The following is an 18,736-nucleotide window of genomic DNA, read 5'->3' as shown; positions in this document are numbered from 1 at the left end:
GGAATTTGTTGCTGCAAACTTCCTCAAGCATTCTTTGGCAAATTTGCTGCAAACTAAATAGTGTGCCACAAAATGTGCCAGAAGTTTGCAAACGTTTGCCCACTAGTGGTGAATCTGCGGCAAACCTTTGGCAACAATAATATTTATCGGGCAAACAGTTCCCAGAAGCCGTTTCTGGTAAACACATGAGTTACAAGACCAGTGTAACTGTTGGAAAATGGAAACCAAGTTATCTAGCTTGCTACAGTACCTACCAAATGTGTCTGATGGGTGTCTAACTTGTTAATTAAACATATTAAATAAAACTTTAGTTAGCAATGTCATGCTTTATGTAATAGAGTGAAACACATTTTGTTAATACCAGTTTCAAATCGGTCAAGGCGTCACTGACTGACTGGCTAGCGCTTTAGCTAGCTAAAGTTAGCTATCATATTTTTGCACAAATCATGTGATGGGTACGTAGATGATTTGACCAGGGGAATACGGTGCTGTTTTATAAAACAAAATATGCATGTCAATATGCTAGTGTCCCGGTTCAGTAGCATATTACCTAGGACAACAGCTGAGGTAGCTAGCTAGCAACAATATGAGTCGATTTGACATCAGAGTAAAACTTCCCGTGGCAGATGGATACTCTTCATCGTACCTGCGGTGTTGGAGGAGGCTGTATTGGGAGGAGGATAGCATCGACACCTAGAAAGATGTCGATTCCCGGACCACCCATACGTATGTATGCACACATGACTGTAAGTCGCTTTGGATAAAAGCGTCTGCTAAATGGCATATATTATTATTATTATATGTTTGTGATGCGCTCCCCTCGTAACGCTTTTTTTTTAGTGATAAATTAGTATATCGTCTTCGAGATTGATAAGGGAGGTAAATGTATGTATTATTCTCATAAATGTAGCATATACATTCATTCTTTCTAACAATTAGATCTTTCATTGCTTTAAAACAAGTAGCTAGCTTATCTTGATAATTTAAGTACAGAAATAATGTGCACCAAACAGGTCAAGGCTTCTTGCAACAAAATGTTGGGTTGCAGGCACTGGGGTCAATAGTTGTTTTCTGTAAATATAGCAAGGTTTGGTTGTTGGTGCTGGGTTATTACGTGATGGATGGGGGCTTCGCTGCACAGCTATTTTCAGGTCTCTCCAGAGATGTTCGATCGGGTTCAAGTCCGGGCTCTAGTTGGGCCACTCAAGGACATTCAGAGACTTGTCCCCAAGCCACACCTGCATTGTCTTGGCTGTGTACTTAGGGTCGTTGTCCTGCTGGAAAGTGAACCTTCGCCCCAGTCTGAGGTCCTGAGCGCACTGGAGCAGGTTTTCATCAAGGATCTCCCTGTACTTTGCTCCGCTCTGTACTAGTCTCCCAGTCCCTGCCGCTGAAAAACATCCCAACATGCCATCACCATGCTTCACGGTAGGGATGGTTTCCTCCAGACGTGACGCTTGGCATTCAGGCCAAAGAGTTAAATCTTGGTTTCATCAGACCAGAGAATCTTGAGTCCTTTAGGTGTCTTTTGGCAAACTCCAAGCAGCTGTCATGTGGCTTTCGTCTGGCCACTTCCAGTCTAGAGCATTGGGCCCGTAACTGAAAGGTTGCTAGATTGAATCCCCAAGCTGACAAGGTAAAAATCTGTTGTTCTGCCCCTGAACAAGGCAGTTCAGTTCCACTGTTCCTAGGTAGGCCGTCATTGTAAGTAAGAATTTGTTCTTAACTGACTTGCCTAGTTAAAAAAATAATAATAATACATCTCTAGAATAGCCCTAGCCTACCATCTGTGGAGAATAGATGATAGGTAACACTAGAATAGCATTAGCCTACCATCTGTGGAGAATAGATGATAGATAACACTAGAATAGCATTAGCCTACCATCTGTGGAGAATAGATGATAGATAACACTAGAATAGCATTAGCCTACCATCTGTGGAGAATAGATGATAGATAACACTAGAATAGCATTAGCCTACCATCTGTGGAGAATAGATGATAGGTAACACTAGAATAGCATTAGCCTACCATCTGTGGAGAATAGATGATAGATAACACTAGAATAGCATTAGTCTACCATCTGTGGAGAATAGATGATAGGTAACACTAGAATAGCATTAGCCTACCATCTGTGGAGAATAGATGATAGGTAACACTAGAATAGCATTAGCCTACCATCTGTGGAGAATAGATGATAGATAACACTAGAATAGCATTAGTCTACCATCTGTGGAGAATAGATGATAGGTAACACTAGAATAGCATTAGTCTACCATCTGTGGAGAATAGATGATAGATAACACTAGAATAGCATTAGCCTACCATCTGTGGAGAATAGATGATAGATAACACTAGAATAGCATTAGCCTACCATCTGTGGAGAATAGATGATAGATAACACTAGAATAGCATTAGTCTACCATCTGTGGAGAATAGATGATAGATAACACTAGAATAGCATTAGTCTACCATCTGTGGAGAATAGATGATAGATAACACTAGAATAGCATTAGTCTACCATCTGTGGAGAATAGATGATAGATAACACTAGAATAGCATTAGTCTACCATCTGTGGAGAATAGATGATAGGTAACACTAGAATAGCATTAGCCTACCATCTGTGGAGAATAGATGATAGGTAACACTAGAATAGCATTAGTCTACCATCTGTGGAGAATAGATAATAGATAACACTAGAATAGCATTAGTCTACCATCTGTGGAGAATAGATGATAGGTAACAGGTCACACTAGAATAGCATTAGCCTACCATCTGTGGAGAATAGATGATAGGTAACACTAGAATAGCATTAGTCTACCATCTGAGGAATACATTTAGAATAGATAGCTCACTGCATTTCAAAATGTTAGTAAGCGAAAACATAGAAATTCTTCTTCTTCTTTTTTTTTTAATCAACCTGCCTCACACTAGATTTAGGGGTCAATTATTTATAATCTAGGGTATAAAGATAAAACACTTTGCTAGGGGTGAAAACAGTTCATTTGGTGTTCAACAAAGAGGAGGAGATATCTAAAGAGTCACCTGCATTGCTTGCTGTTTGGGGTTTTAGGCTGGGTTTCTGTACAGCACTTTGAGACATCAGCTGATGTACGAAGGGCTAGCCACCGTGCTTCTACACCTGCATTGCTTGCTGTTTGGGGTTTTAGGCTGGGTTTCTGTACAGCACTTTGAGACATCAGCTGATGTACGAAGGGCTAGCCACCGTGCTTCTACACCTGCATTGCTTGCTGTTTGGGGTTTTAGGCTGGGTTTCTGTACAGCACTTTGAGATATCAGCTGACGGCTTCATAAATACATTTGATTGATTGATTGATTGATTGATTGATTGATTGATTGATTGATGTCACCGTCAAATATCAAACAAATATTTATGTGAAGTGTGAATGTAACTCAAAAAAACGTTTGTCCCACTTGAAGACAACAGGATGTCGTTCTCCCCCCAGGGCCCAACACAGAACAGCAGCATGGGAAAATAGAGAAGAACATGAAATAACCAAACATTGAAAAGAGTTGGACCACTATACATGAAAACGATGGGTCGGTTATTTTCTTTATGAATGAATCAATCTGGCTCAATAATCAAGGTACATGTGACATCTTCAGCATTCAGACCAATGAGAACTAAATTATGTCAAGTGAAATTATTATTTCAAAAACAAAATCAAGAATGTTGTTACTTATGATGAAATATGTTTTCTTGTCGGCAGTGGTCTGCTTGGATGTTTTATGGAATTATTTCAAAGGCATTGTCCAGACACCAGGTGACAGTATCCCATTTACAGACAGACAGACAGACAGACAGACAGACAGACAGACAGACAGACAGACAGACAGACAGAGATAAGAACACGACAGACAGACAGACAGACAGACAGACAGACAGACAGAGATAAGAACACGACAGACAGACAGACAGACAGACAGACAGACAGACAGACAGACAGACAGAGATAAGAACACGACAGACAGACAGACAGACAGACAGACAGACAGACAGACAGACAGACAGACAGACAGACAGACAGACAGAGATAAGAACACGACAGACAGACAGACAGACAGACAGACAGACAGACAGAGATAAGAACACGACAGACAGACAGACAGAGATAAGAACACGACAGACAGACAGAGACAGAGATAAGAACACGGCAGACAGACAGACAGAGATAAGAACACGGCAGACAGACAGACAGACAGACAGACAGACAGACAGACAGAGATAAGAACACGACAGACAGACAGACAGACAGACAGACAGAGACAGACAGACAGAGATAAGAACACGGCAGACGAGACAGACAGACAGACAGACAGACAGACAGACAGACAGAGATAAGAACACGACAGACGACAGACAGACAGACAGACAGACAGACAGACAGACAGACAGGCAGACAGACAGACATAACACGACAGACAGACAGACAGACAGACAGACAGACAGACAGACAGACAGGGATAAGAACACGCTGTGACGTCCAGGTTCACAGCGTCCCAAATCGCATCCTATTCCCTATAAGTAGTGCAGTACACAGAGAACAGGATGCCATTTGGGAGGCAGCCTGGTCCACAACTAACAGGCAGAACATAGGAACAGAAGAAAGGGCTGCATAAATAGCAGCACTACTTATCATACAGTACCACGCAGCATCACGCAGTATCACAGAGTACCATGCAGTACCACGCAGCATCACGCAGTATCACAGAGTACCATGCAGTACCACGCAGCATCACGCAGTACCACGCAGCATCACGCAGTATCACGCAGTACCACGCAGTATCACGCAGTACCACGCAGTATCACAGAGTACCACGCAGTACCACGCAGTATCACGGAGTACCACGCAGTACCACGCAGTACCACGCAGTATCACGCAGTACCACGCAGTATCACGCAGTACCACGCAGCATCACGCAGTATCACAGAGTACCATGCAGTACCACGCAGTATCACGCAGTACCACGCAGCATCACGCAGTATCACGCAGTACCACGCAGTATCACGGAGTACCACGGAGTACCACGCAGTATCACGGAGTACCACGCAGTATCACGCAGTACCACGCAGTATCACGCAGTACCACGCAGTATCACGCAGTACCACGCAGTACCACGCAGTACCACGCAGTACCACGCAGTACCACGCAGTACCACGCAGTACCACGCAGTATCACGGAGTACCACGCAGTATCACGCAGTACCACGCAGTATCACGCAGTACCACGCAGTACCACGGAGTACCACGCAGTACCACGCAGTATCACGGAGTACCACGCAGTACCACGCAGTATCACGCAGTACCACGCAGTATCACGCAGTACCACGCAGTACCACGCAGTACCACGGAGTACCACGCAGTATCACGGAGTACCACGCAGTACCACGCAGTATCACGGAGTACTCACGGAGTATCACGCAGTACCACACAGTATCACACAGTACCACACAGTACCACGCAGTACCACGCAGTATCACGGAGTACCACGGAGTATCACGCAGTACCACACAGTATCACGCAGTACCACACAGTATCACGCAGTACCACGCAGTATCACGCAGTACCACGCAGTACCACACAGTACCACGCCGTATCACGCAGTACCACACAGTCCCATACAGTACAGAAGTCCTCCATTATTCAACCCTACATCATCAGGAATAATAGCGTGTACTTGCAGTTCTGTTCCGACAAGGTATTGAACTCTGACTCCACGAGGTCAAAGGTATTGTTCAGTACCATACTGAAGAAACTGAGGGTTCAAACCAAAAGAAGCCTCGAGGAGAGAGGAAGTGTATCTAAGCCAATCACTCACACTGCCATACATAAAAACAAAAATATAGGAGACAATATACAGCTGGTAAAGTAATCAGCAGAGTTTCTCATCATGCCAAAACACACCTTCACACTTCAGAGAGATACAGAATGATCTAAAACTCAGCATTCTAACTAAAACAAGGGAGAAAAGCACTGGTCTATTCCTGATGAAACATCTAGCATTCCTGATACAGAATGAGAATCCTATGGGTGTTCGATGGGTCTCAATGGGTGTTACCCTAAGAGATCTGGAACATGGTTCAGAGGGTTCCCCCTAACCCCCTAAAGCTGCAGCTGGGTCATGGTTGTGCACCACGGGCTAGATCTTCCTTTAAGGGTCTGTAGCTGCTTGGTTAAACTGTGAGGAGGGAAGGCGAGGCTGGTTTAGTTTCTTCTAGCGCCAGACAGAGAAATAGGCTCAGTGTTTCTCATGCGTTGGGGCGGCTCTGGGTTGACTGACAGATCAAGAACAGGAAGGATTGTACTTGCACAGGAAGCAGGAAGTCAGAACAGGAGCGAGTTCAGTTAATCATTGGTTGCATCTGAATTGGCACACTATTCCTTATATAGTGCCTATAGAGCAGGGGTATTGAACTCTGACCCCACGAGGTCAGGGTATTGAACTCTGACCCCACGAGGTCAGGGAATTGAAACTCTGACCCCACGAGGTCAGGGAATTGAAACTCTGACCCCACGAGGTCCGGAGCCTGCTGGGTTTCTGTTTTACCTGATCATTATTGCACCAACCTGGTGTCCCAGGTCTAAATCAGGCCCTGATTAGAGGGGAATCACTCACCTGGTGTCCCAGGTCTAAATCAGGCCCTGATTAGAGGGGAATCACTCACCTGGTGTCCCAGGTTTAAATCAGGCTCTGATTAGAGGGGAATCACCCACCTGGTGTCCCAGGTCTAAATCAGGCCCTGATTAGAGGGGAATCACCCACCTGCTGTCCCAGGTCTAAATCAGGCCCTGATTAGAGGGAATCACCCACATGCTGTCCCAGGTCTAAATCAGGCCCTGATTAGAGGGGAATCACCCACCTGGTGTCCCAGGTCTAAATCAGGCCCTGATTAGAGGGGAATCACTCACCTGGTGTCCCAGGTCTAAATCAGGCCCTGATTAGAGGGGAATCACTCACCTGGTGTCCCAGGTTTAAATCAGGCTCTGATTAGAGGGGAATCACCCACCTGGTGTCCCAGGTCTAAATCAGTCCCTGATTAGAGGGGAATCACCCACCTGGTGTCCCAGGTCTAAATCAGTCCCTGATTAGAGGGGGACAATGAAAAAAAAAACGCAGTGGAAATGGCCTGGAGCCCCAGAGTTGAGTTAGAGGGTTCTAGGGAATAGGTGTTCCAGACGCATCCAGTCAGTCTGGGCTACTGGGCCATGCTGTTGAGGCTGCTGTTGGATCCTCCCAGGCCGTTCTCGTTCTTCTGGAAACTCTTGACTGCACTAGGGACCTGCATCCCTGTGCTGAGGCTCAGTCCACCACACCAAACCTGGAACACATCACATGAATACAAAACCTCTATCATAGTCAACAACATTATACCTGTAGATAACAAAATACACATGACTGGCCTGGTCAGGTTACCGTGGACCACAACCCTACAGAGAGATCTCTCACACCCACCAGAGGGGAAGAGATGGAGAGGTATGGAGATGGGGGGGGTTATGACACCTCACGCCCATTGTAAAACTAAGGCAGCAGACAAAATTCCTTTGTCCCTTGGAGAACCGCCCTCAGGACATTAACATAAAATAAAATGGACTGTGGGACAATAGGTTTCGTCAGCCACAAACGGTGGTCATGACGACAGATTGAATATTAACATGTAATGTTGTTTTTGTCATGTTATTAAAAGTTAAAAGGACGACGTTATAACGAAAAACAGTGTAACTTTAAGAGTTTTCCTAGTATGTGCCTGATGTTTATATATTGTACGTTGTGTGGAAAATGTCCAGATCAAAGAGAATGTTTTGGTAAAGATGAAAGGTGACGTTAGTTGTCTAAAATTGGATTTGAGTAAAATCCAGACCTTGCCTCGTAACTAGTTACGCCCAGAGAACTTGCCCTGAAGGCGGTTACGCCCACTTCTGACCTGAGGGTATAAGACCTGTGAGTTAAGAATTAACAGATCAGACGAAGTGACCCGAGCTGCAGTCGAGGTCTAAAAAGTCAAGAAACCCAAAACTCAGCCGAGGTCTGAGTGGTCAGGAAACCCAAAACTCAGCCGAGGTCTGAGTGGTCAGGAAACCCAAAACTCAGCCGAGGTCTGAGTGGTCAAGAAACCCAAAACTCAGCCGAGGTCTGAGTGGTCAAGAAACCCAAAACTCAGCCGAGGTCTGAGTGGTCAGGAAACCCAAAACTCAGCCGAGGTCTGAGTGGTCAAGAAACCCAAAACTCAGCCAAGGTCTGAGTCAAGAAACCCAAAACTCAGCCAAGGTCTGAGTGGTCAGGAAACCCAAAACTCAGCCAAGGTCTGAGTGGTCAGGAAACCCAAAACTCAGCCAAGGTCTGAGTGGTCAGGAAACCCAAAACTCAGCCAAGGTCTGAGTGGTCAGGAAACCCAAAACTCAGCCAAGGTCTGAGTGGTCAGGAAACCCAAAACTCAGCCAAGGTCTGAGTGGTCAGGAAACCCAAAACTCAGCCAAGGTCTGAGTGGTCAGGAAACCCAAAACTCAGCCAAGGTCTGAGTGGTCAAGAAACCCAAAACTCAGCCAAGGTCTGAGTGGTCAAGAAACCCAAAACTCAGCCGAGGTCTGAGTGGTCAGGAAACCCAAAACTCAGCCGAGGTCTGAGTGGTCAGGAAACCCAAAACTCAGCCGAGGTCTGAGTGGTCAGGAAACCCAAAACTCAGCCACGGTCTGAGTGGTCAGGAAACCCAAAACGCAACCCAAGGTTGAAGAAGACAAAGGAACCTTTTAACAACAGACGGACGAGTAGCTGTATCTGAAAGGGGGTGAATTCCAGCAGGACCACCCGGTCACCACTCTCCAAGGGGGTGAATTCCAGCAGGACCACCCGGTCACCACTCTCCAAGGGGGTGAATTCCAGCAGGACCACCCGGTCACCACTCTCCAAGGGGGTGAATTCCAGCAGGACCACCCGGTCACCACTCTCCAAGGGGGTGAATTCCAGCAGGACCACCCGGTCACCACTCTCCAAGGGGTGAATTCCAGCAGGACCACCCGGTCACCACTCTCCAAGGGGGTGAATTCCAGCAGGACCACCCGGTCACCACTCTCCAAGGGGGTGAATTCCAGCAGGACCACCCGGTCACCACTCTCCAAGGGGGTGAATTCCAGCAGGACCACCTGGTCACCACTCTCCAAGGAACCGTGTGTCTACACTGTTTTCTATCCTGCGCTGGAACCATCCACACGGCTGATTTAGCCCTCCTCCGAAGACCCCTTTTCAGAACGAGGACCAGGAAACAGACCACTAAGAGAAAGGACACTGACATCGTGAGGAGAAACAGAGAGTTACCCCCGGTAACCGAAGACGTGCCGTCATCAGAGAGGTCGGAATCCGGTCTAAGCAGAGACACCCCATCTGAGACCATCAACACGTAATTACATCATTATATTCTGACCCATAAGAGCGTCAGTCCGGGGGTAAGGTTAGGGTTAAAATAAGCATAGCTGACTAATGCACTCAAGTGGGGTTTTCTCTCATGTACTCTCACTCTCTCTCTCTCTCTTTTAAACCCCCATTTTGTGTAACATGTGTCATATTGGCCCCCTAGGGACCGGCTCTTACCCAGAGAGACAGCGTATCAGAGGCTCTTACCCAGAGAGACAGCGTATCTGAGGCTCTTACCCAGAGAGACAGCGTATCTGAGGCTCTTACCCAGAGAGACAGCGTATCAGACGCTCTTATCCAGAGAGACAGCGTATCAGAGGCTCTTACCCAGAGAGACAGCGTATCAGAGGCTCTTATCCAGAGAGACAGCGTATCAGAGGCTCTTACCCAGAGAGACAGCGTATCAGAGGCTCTTATCCAGAGAGACAGCGTATCAGAGGCTCTTACCCAGAGAGACAGCGTATCAGAGGCTCTTATCCAGAGAGACAGCGTATCAGAGGCTCTTACCCAGAGAGACAGCGTATCAGAGGCTCTTATCCAGAGAGACAGCGTATCAGAGGCTCTTATCCAGAGAGACAGCGTATCAGAGGCTCTTATCAGAGAGACAGCGTATCAGAGGCTCTTATCCAGAGAGACAGCGTATCAGAGGCTCTTATCCAGAGAGACAGCGTATCAGAGGCTCTTATCCAGAGAGACAGCGTATCAGACGCTCTTACCCAGAGAGACAGCGTATCAGACGCTCTTACCCAGGGAGACAGCGTATCAGAGGCTCTTACCCAGAGAGACAGCGTATCAGAGGCTCTTATCCAGAGAGACAGCGTATCAGACGCTCTTATCCAGAGAGACAGCGTATCAGAGGCTCTTACCCAGAGAGACAGCGTATCAGAGGCTCTTACCCAGAGAGACAGCGTATCAGAGGCTCTTACCCAGAGAGACAGCGTATCAGAGGCTCTTATCCAGAGAGACAGCGTATCAGATGCTCTTATCCAGAGAGACAGCGTATCAGAGGCTCTTACCCAGAGAGACAGCGTATCAGAGGCTCTTATCCAGAGAGACAGCGTATCAGAGGCTCTTACCCAGAGAGACAGCGTATCAGAGGCTCTTATCCAGAGAGACAGCGTATCAGAGGCTCTTATCCAGAGAGACAGCGTATCAGAGGCTCTTACCCAGAGAGACAGCGTATCAGAGGCTCTTACCCAGAGAGACAGCGTATCAGAGGCTCTTATCCAGAGAGACAGCGTATCAGAGGCTCTTACCCAGAGAGACAGCGTATCAGAGGCTCTTACCCAGAGAGACAGCGTATCAGAGGCTCTTACCCAGAGAGACAGCGTATCAGAGGCTCTTATCCAGAGAGACAGCGTATCAGAGGCTCTTACCCAGAGAGACAGCGTATCAGAGGCTCTTACCCAGAGAGACAGCGTATCAGAGGCTCTTATCCAGAGAGACAGCGTATCAGAGGCTCTTATCCAGAGAGACAGCGTATCAGAGGCTCTTACCCAGAGAGACAGCGTATCAGAGGCTCTTACCCAGAGAGACAGCGTATCAGAGGCTCTTACCCAGAGAGACAGCGTATCAGAGGCTCTTACCCAGAGAGACAGCGTATCAGACGCTCTTATCCAGAGAGACAGCGTATCAGAGGCTCTTATAGTGAGAGACAGCGTATCAGAGTGTTTAGTTCAAGAAAGGCAAGACAAGTTCTCTGGTGTTATCTAGTTCTTGAGGACCGGCAGGGGGTATAATATACAGGTGTGTGGGAGTGGCGGTCAACCACAATACAGACAAAACTTACCATGAAGGCTGGTACAACAGGTTGGCTAAACTTAGCCTTGAACGTGTGGATCAACTGCTTAGTTTCAGCGTTGTAGAAGGACAGTTGTCCTGAGGGAGACCAAGAGAAAACAAAACAGAATTCAAACTACTGTGTCCACGTCACTTCAAGCGCAGAGAGAGACGCACGGTGTAAAGTGTGTTCTGATAGTCAGAGCAGAAACGCCTTTGTTTGTCATCATTTCCTGGGGAAGGGAGATGAAATCCAATATGGCCGTATCCGATGGTCTGTATTCCACCCTGACTGACAGTAAAACACACCAATCTGTATCGCGTAGAACAATGAGGACCCGCCTTGTAACTCAGTAGCTCCTACCTGCATAAAATGTATGGATCAACAACGGCTGCTAGCTCCTAATACTTTAGCTAGCTGTGCTTGACTGAGCTTTCCTGCCGAAACGTAACCAACTAAATAGTCCCCAAAGTGTAAACACCACTTTTCTGCCATCTCCGGCACCGCTAAAGCAAATACTTAAAAAGTATCTGAAATATTTCTAATTCTTTTTTGAACCCAGGTGTGGTTCCTATACGTGTTGAATAACCTCTCATATTATACTGTATAAACCCACCTGAGTCCAGGTCACAGAAGGCCCTCATAGTGTGTTGAATAACCCCTCATATTATACTGTATAAACCCACCTGAGTTCAGGTCACAGAAGGCCCTCATAGTGTGTTGAATAACCCCTCATATTATACTGTATAAACCCACCTGAGTTCAGGTCACAGAAGGCCCTCATAGTGTGTTGAATAACCCCTCATATTATACTGTATAAACCCACCTGAGTCCAGGTCACAGAAGGCCCCCGGGCCTCATAGTTGTTGAATAACCCCTCATATTATACTGTATAAACCTACCTGAGTCCAGGTCACAGAAGGCCCTCATAGTGTGTTGAATAACCCCTCATATTATACTGTATAAACCTACCTGAGTCCAGGTCACAGAAGGCCCTCGTAGTGTGTTGAATTACCCCTCATATTATACTGTATCCCACCTGAGTCCAGGTCACAGAAGACCCCGGGCCTCATAGTTGTTGAATAACCCCTCATATTATCCTGTATAAACCCACCTGAGTCCAGGTCACAGAAGGCCCCGGCCTCATAGTTGTTGAATAACCCTCATATTATACTGTATAAACCCACCTGAGTCCAGGTCACAGAAGGCCCTCATAGTGTGTTGAATTACCCTCATATTGTACTGTATAAACCCACCTGAGTTCAGGTCACAGAAGGCCCTCATAGTGTGTTGAATAACCCCTCATATTATCCTGTATAAACCCACCTGAGTTCAGGTCACAGAAGGCCCTCATAGTGTGTTGAATAACCTCTCATATTATCCTGTATAAACCCACCTGAGTCTAGGTCACAGAAGGCCCTCATAGTGTGTTGAATAACCCCTCATATTATACTGTATAAACCCACCTGAGTCCAGGTCACAGAAGGCCCCGGGCCTCATAGTTGTTGAATAACCCCTCATATTATACTGTATAAACCTACCTGAGTCCAGGTCACAGAAGGCCCTCATAGTGTGTTGAATAACCCCTCATATTATACTGTATAAACCTACCTGAGTCCAGGTCACAGAAGGCCCTCGTAGTGTGTTGAATTACCCTCATATTATACTGTATCCCACCTGAGTCCAGGTCACAGAAGACCCGGGCCTCATAGTTGTTGAATAACCCCTCATATTATCCTGTATAAACCCACCTGAGTCCAGGTCACAGAAGGCCCCGGGCCTCATAGTTGTTGAATAACCCCTCATATTATACTGTATAAAACCCACCTGAGTCCAGGTCACAGAAGGCCCTCATAGTGTGTTGAATTACCCCTCATATTGTACTGTATAAACCCACCTGAGTTCAGGTCACAGAAGGCCCTCATAGTGTGTTGAATAACCCCTCATATTATCCTGTATAAACCCACCTGAGTTCAGGTCACAGAAGGCCCTCATAGTGTGTTGAATAACCTCTCATATTATCCTGTATAAACCCACCTGAGTCTAGGTCACAGAAGGCCCTCATAGTGTGTTGAATAACCCCTCATATTATACTGTATAAACCCACCTGAGTCCAGGTCACAGAAGACCCCGATGCGTCCAGGCGCGGTGCCGTCCAGGCTCTTGGCCTTGTTGTTGTGCTTGGCAGCGAAGGAGGACTGCAGCCAGTTGTTGACGTGGATACACCAGGTAGTGTTGGTCTTACCCAGCTGGTCAAACTTTCCCAGGTTCCTGTAGGAGACCCCGACACTGTGGCGACTTACAGTCTTTAAGAGCTTTCACCTCCCAGTAGTGTTGCCCACAGTCCATACTGGTATCACCTGGGGGAGGGGTGGACAGGCATTAAGGCTTATCAATCCCTTTCGTGACAGACAGAGCAAACTACACAATTTGCATGTTGGTGTCACCTGGTGGGTGGACACTATGCTATTATAACGTCTTACATAATACCTGGCTGGTGACTGGAGAGGACAGACAGGACATTTGAATCAATCACTACACAGACGTGCATAGTGTTATTCATTACTGGTGTCTATTGGTGTGGAGGACAGGAAACCTTTTCAATCCCTTGGGAGGGGATATGATATAATTACATCGTCATGTTATTCCTGGGTGTGGAGGACAGGAAACCTTTTCAATCCCTTGGGAGGGGATATGATATAATTACATCGTCATGTTATTCCTGGGTGTGGAGACAAACACCGACACCTGAAACATTGCAAATGCACAGGAACAGGAAAACCCTGTTGAACATATTTACCGAGCACTCTTATTAACCATCTGACAGAGCAGTGACAACACACCACTATATTGACTATGTGGGTAGTGACAACACACCACTATATTGACTATGTGGGTAGTGACTGACACAACACTCATGTGTTGTTCAGTGTCAGGATCCTGAGCTTGGTGTTGTGCTTGGAAGACCGTATGATGTTGAACGCTGAGCTGTAGTCAATGAACAGCATTCTCACACAGGTGTTCCTCTTGTCCAGGTGGGAAAGGGCAGTGTGGAGTGCAATAGAGATCGCATCATCTGTGGTTATGTTGGGGCGGTATGCAAATTGGAGTGGGTCTGGGGTTTCTGGGATAATGGTGTTGATGTGAGCCATGACCAGCCTTTCAAAGCATTTCATGGCTACAGATGTGAGTGCTTTAAGGTTGGTAGCGTTTACCCTCCTAACACAGTGATGTTGTGTTTACCCTCCTAACACAGTGATGTTGTGTTTACCCTCCTAACACAGTGATGTTGTGTTTACCCTCCTAACACAGTGATGTTGTGTTTACCCTCCTAACACAGTGATGTTGTGTTTACCCTCCTAACACAGTGATGTTGTGTTTACCCTCCTAACACAGTGATGTTGTGTTTACCCTCCTAACACAGTGATGTTGTGTTTACCCTCCTAACACAGTGATGTTGTGTTTACCCTCCTAACACAGTGATGTTGTGTTTACCCTCCTAACACAGTGATGTTGTGTTTTTACCCTCTAACACAGTGATGTTGTGTTTACCCTCCTAACACAGTGATGTTGTGTTTACCCTCTAACACAGTGATGTTGTGTTTACCCTCCTAACACAGTGATGTTGTGTTTACCCTCCTAACACAGTGATGTTGTGTTTACCCTCCTAACACAGTGATGTTGTGTTTACCCTCCTAACACAGTGATGTTGTGTTTACCCTCCTAACACAGTGATGTTGTGTTTACCCTCCTAACACAGTGATGTTGTGTTTACCCTCCTAACACAGTGATGTTGTGTTTACCCTCCTAACACAGTGATGTTGTGTTTACCCTCCTAACACAGTGATGTTGTGTTTACCCTCCTAACACAGTGATGTTGTGTTTACCCTCTAACACAGTGATGTTGTGTTTACCCTCCTAACACAGTGATGTTGTGTTTACCCTCCTAACACAGTGATGTTGTGTTTACCCTCTAACACAGTGATGTTGTGTTTACCTCCTAACACAGTGATGTTGTGTTTACCCTCCTAACACAGTGATGTTGTGTTTACCCTCCTAACACAGTGATGTTGTGTTTACCCTCCTAACACAGTGTTGTTGTGTTTACCCTCCTAACACAGTGATGTTGTGTTTACCCTCCTAACACAGTGATGTTGTGTTTACCCTCCTAACACAGTGATGTTGTGTTTACCCTCCTAACACAGTGATGTTGTGTTTACCTCCTAACACAGTGATGTTGTGTTTACCCTCCTAACACAGTGATGTTGTGTTTACCCTCCCTAACACAGTGATGTTGTGTTTACCCTCCTAACACAGTGATGTTGTGTTTACCCTCCTAACACAGTGATGTTGTGTTTACCCTCTAACACAGTGATGTTGTGTTTACCCTCCTAACACAGTGATGTTGTGTTTACCCACCTAACACAGTGATGTTGTGTTTACCCTCCTAACACCGTGATGTTGTGTTTACCCTCCTAACACAGTGATGTTGTGTTTACCCTCCTAACACAGTGATGTTGTGTTTACCCTCCTAACACAGTGATGTTGTGTTTACCCTCCTAACACAGTGATGTTGTGTTTACCCTCCTAACACAGTGATGTTGTGTTTACCTACCTAGGAGTGTATAACTCTCCTGTGAACCTGTCTCTGCTACATTACTCTGTGTGTGTTTGCAGGTGCACGTTTACCTAACACGGTGTAGGACTCTCCAGTGAACCGGTCTCTGCTTCCTCTGATGGCAGGCGACCGAGTCGTCAACGTCCTCTTGGGAGACGGAGTTCCACTTCTACAACAGAGAGGAAGCACAGACGTTACAACACGCAGACGTTACAACACGCAGACGTTACAACACACAGACGTTACAACACACAGACGTTACAACACACAGACGTTACAACACACAGACGTTACAACACACAGATGTTACAACACACAGACGTTACAACACACAGACGTTACAACACACAGACGTTACAACACACAGACGTTACAACACAGGCGTTACAACATACAGGCGTTACAACATACAGGCGTTACAACACACAGACGTTACAGCACACAGACGTTACAACACACAGACGTTACAACACACAGACGTTACAACACACAGACGTTACAACACGCAGACGTTACAACACGCAGGCGTTACAACACGCCCAGACGTTACAACACACAGACGTTACAACACACAGACATTACAGCACACAGACGTTACAACACACAGACGTTACAACACACAGACGTTACAACACGCTGACGTTACAACACACTGACGTTACAACACACAGACGTTACAACACACAGACGTTACAACACACAGACGTTACAACACACAGACGTTACAACACACAGACGTTACAACACAAAACACGCAGACGTTACAACACACAGACGTTACCCTAACGATGAGTAATACAGTTCAACAGACAAGACAGTCAAGTGAACAAGGATGCTGTGGAGAAGCCCGCTTCCTTTCAGCTAGATATCCAGCCCCAAGGACCAATCTATCTGAAAGAAGATGGAGTTTTCCCACAGATGTCACTGGTAAACTATGAGGATAAACAACAACCCTTGCGTGCAGTATGAAACAAACGGATAAAGACGGTCTTCGAATGCACTCAAAGTTTATTGGAACGCAAACAAACTCAAGCTTAGTGGCGATAGACACAAGCAAACAGGGGTGATAGACACAAACAGACAGGGTGATAGACACAAGCAAACAGGGGTGATAGACACAAACATACAGGGGTGATAGACAGGGTGATAGACAGGGTGATAGACAGGGGTGATAGACAGGGTGATAGACAGGGTGATAGACAGGGGTGATAGACAGGGGTGATAGACAGGGGTGATAGACAGGGGTGATAGACAGGGGTGATAGACAGGGGTGATAGACAGGGGTGATAGACAGGGTGATAGACACAAGCAGACAGGGTGATAGACAGGGTGATGGACAGGGTGATAGACAGGGTGATGGACAGGGGTGATGGACAGGGGTGATAGACAGGGTGATAGACAGGGGTGATAGACAGGGGTGATAGACAGGGGTGATAGACAGGGGTGATAGACAGGGGTGACAGACAGGGGTGATAGACACAAGCAGACAGGGTGATAGACACGGGTGATGGACAGGGGTGATAGACAAGCAGACAGGGTGATAGACACAAGAAAACAGGGGTGATAGACACAAGCAGACAGGGTGACAGACAGGGTGACAGACAGGGTGATAGACAGGGGTGATAGACACAAACAGACAGGGTGACAGACAGGGTGATAGACAGGGTGATAGACACAAGCAGACAGGGTGACAGACAGGGTGACAGACAGGGTGATAGACAAGCAGACAGGGTGACAGACAGGGTGACAGACAGGGTGATAGACAAGCAGACAGGGTGACAGACAGGGTGACAGACAGGGTGACAGACAGGGTGACAGACACAAGAAAACAGGGGTGATAGACAAGCAGACAGGGTGACAGACAGGGTGACAGACAGGGTGATAGACAGGGGTGACAGACAGGGGTGACAGACAGGGGTGATAGACAGGGTGATAGACATGGGTGATAAAACAGGGGTGACGGACAGGGGGTGACGGACAGGGGGTGACGGACAGGGGTGACGGACAGGGGGAGTGACGGACAGGGGTGACGGACAGGGGTGATAGACATGGGTGATAGACATGGGTGATAGACATGGGTGATAGACATGGGTGATAGACATGGGTGATAGACACAAACAAACAGGGTGATAGACACAAGCAGACAGGGTGACAGACAGGGGTGACAGACAGGGTGATGAGACCGGGTGATGGACACAAACAGGGGTGATAGACAGGGGTGATAGACAGGGGTGATAGACAGGGTGATAGACAGGGGGTGATAGACACACTAGATTCAGACAGGGTGATAGACACAAACAGACAGGGTGATTAGACAGGGGTGATAGACAGGGACAGATGATAGACTAGGTCCATAAGGGTTACTACACTAGAATTCAATGTGAGTCCATAAGGGTTAATTCACTAGAATTCAATGTGACAGATAGTGAGATCCATGAAGGGTTACTACACTAGAATTCAATGTGACAGATAGTGAGAATCCATAAGGGTTACTACACTAGAATTCAATGTGACAGATAGTAGGTCCATAAGGCTTACTACACTAGAATTCAATGTGACAGATAGTGAGTCCATAAGGTTACTACACTAGAATTCAATGTACCAGATAGGAGGTCCATAAGGAGTTACTACACTAGAATTCAATGTGACAGATAGTGAGGTCCATAAGGGTTACTTCACTAGAATTCAATGTGACCAGATAGTGAGGTCCAGAAGGGTTAATTCACTAGAATTCAATGTGACAGATAGTGAGGTCCATAAGGGTTACTACACTAGAATTCAATGTACCAGATAGTGAGGGTCCATAAGGGTTACTACAATTCAATGTGACAGATAGTGAGGTCCATACTAGGCTTACTTACTACAGAATTCAATGTGACAGATAGTGAGGTCCATAAGGGTTACTACACTA

At 46.5% G+C, this 18,736-nt stretch overlaps 2 long non-coding RNA genes and 1 pseudogene across 12 annotated transcripts; 2 read left to right on the top strand and 1 right to left on the bottom strand.

The window, feature by feature from the left end:
* The first annotated feature begins 1,516 nt into the window (after positions 1 to 1,516).
* Positions 1,517 to 3,458, top strand: LOC127923463 (uncharacterized). 11 transcript variants are annotated; one of them, XR_008114471.1, is made up of 4 exons: positions 1,517 to 2,003; positions 2,053 to 2,101; positions 2,200 to 2,591; positions 2,690 to 3,458. It is a non-coding gene; the product is annotated as an uncharacterized LOC127923463 (long non-coding RNA). The 11 variants fall into 11 exon arrangements; XR_008114463.1 differs by having other exon boundaries at positions 2,053 to 2,248; positions 2,396 to 2,591; XR_008114468.1 differs by having other exon boundaries at positions 2,053 to 2,248; positions 2,347 to 2,591.
* A 2,680-nt stretch (positions 3,459 to 6,138) lies between these two features.
* On the top strand, positions 6,139 to 6,787 carry LOC127923465 (uncharacterized). The gene is made up of 3 exons (XR_008114474.1): positions 6,139 to 6,456; positions 6,515 to 6,698; positions 6,748 to 6,787. It is a non-coding gene; the product is annotated as an uncharacterized LOC127923465 (long non-coding RNA).
* A 58-nt stretch (positions 6,788 to 6,845) lies between these two features.
* On the bottom strand, positions 6,846 to 15,994 carry LOC127923464 (FSD1-like protein; annotated as a pseudogene).
* Positions 15,995 to 18,736: the final 2,742 nt, after the last annotated feature.

The sequence above is a fragment of the Oncorhynchus keta genome, unplaced genomic scaffold, assembly GCF_023373465.1.
Source record: "Oncorhynchus keta strain PuntledgeMale-10-30-2019 unplaced genomic scaffold, Oket_V2 Un_contig_2988_pilon_pilon, whole genome shotgun sequence".
NCBI classification, from domain to species: Eukaryota; Metazoa; Chordata; class Actinopteri; order Salmoniformes; family Salmonidae; genus Oncorhynchus; species Oncorhynchus keta.
The sequence above is the reverse complement of the archived record's forward strand: the minus strand, read 5'-3'. Positions and strand labels throughout refer to the sequence as shown.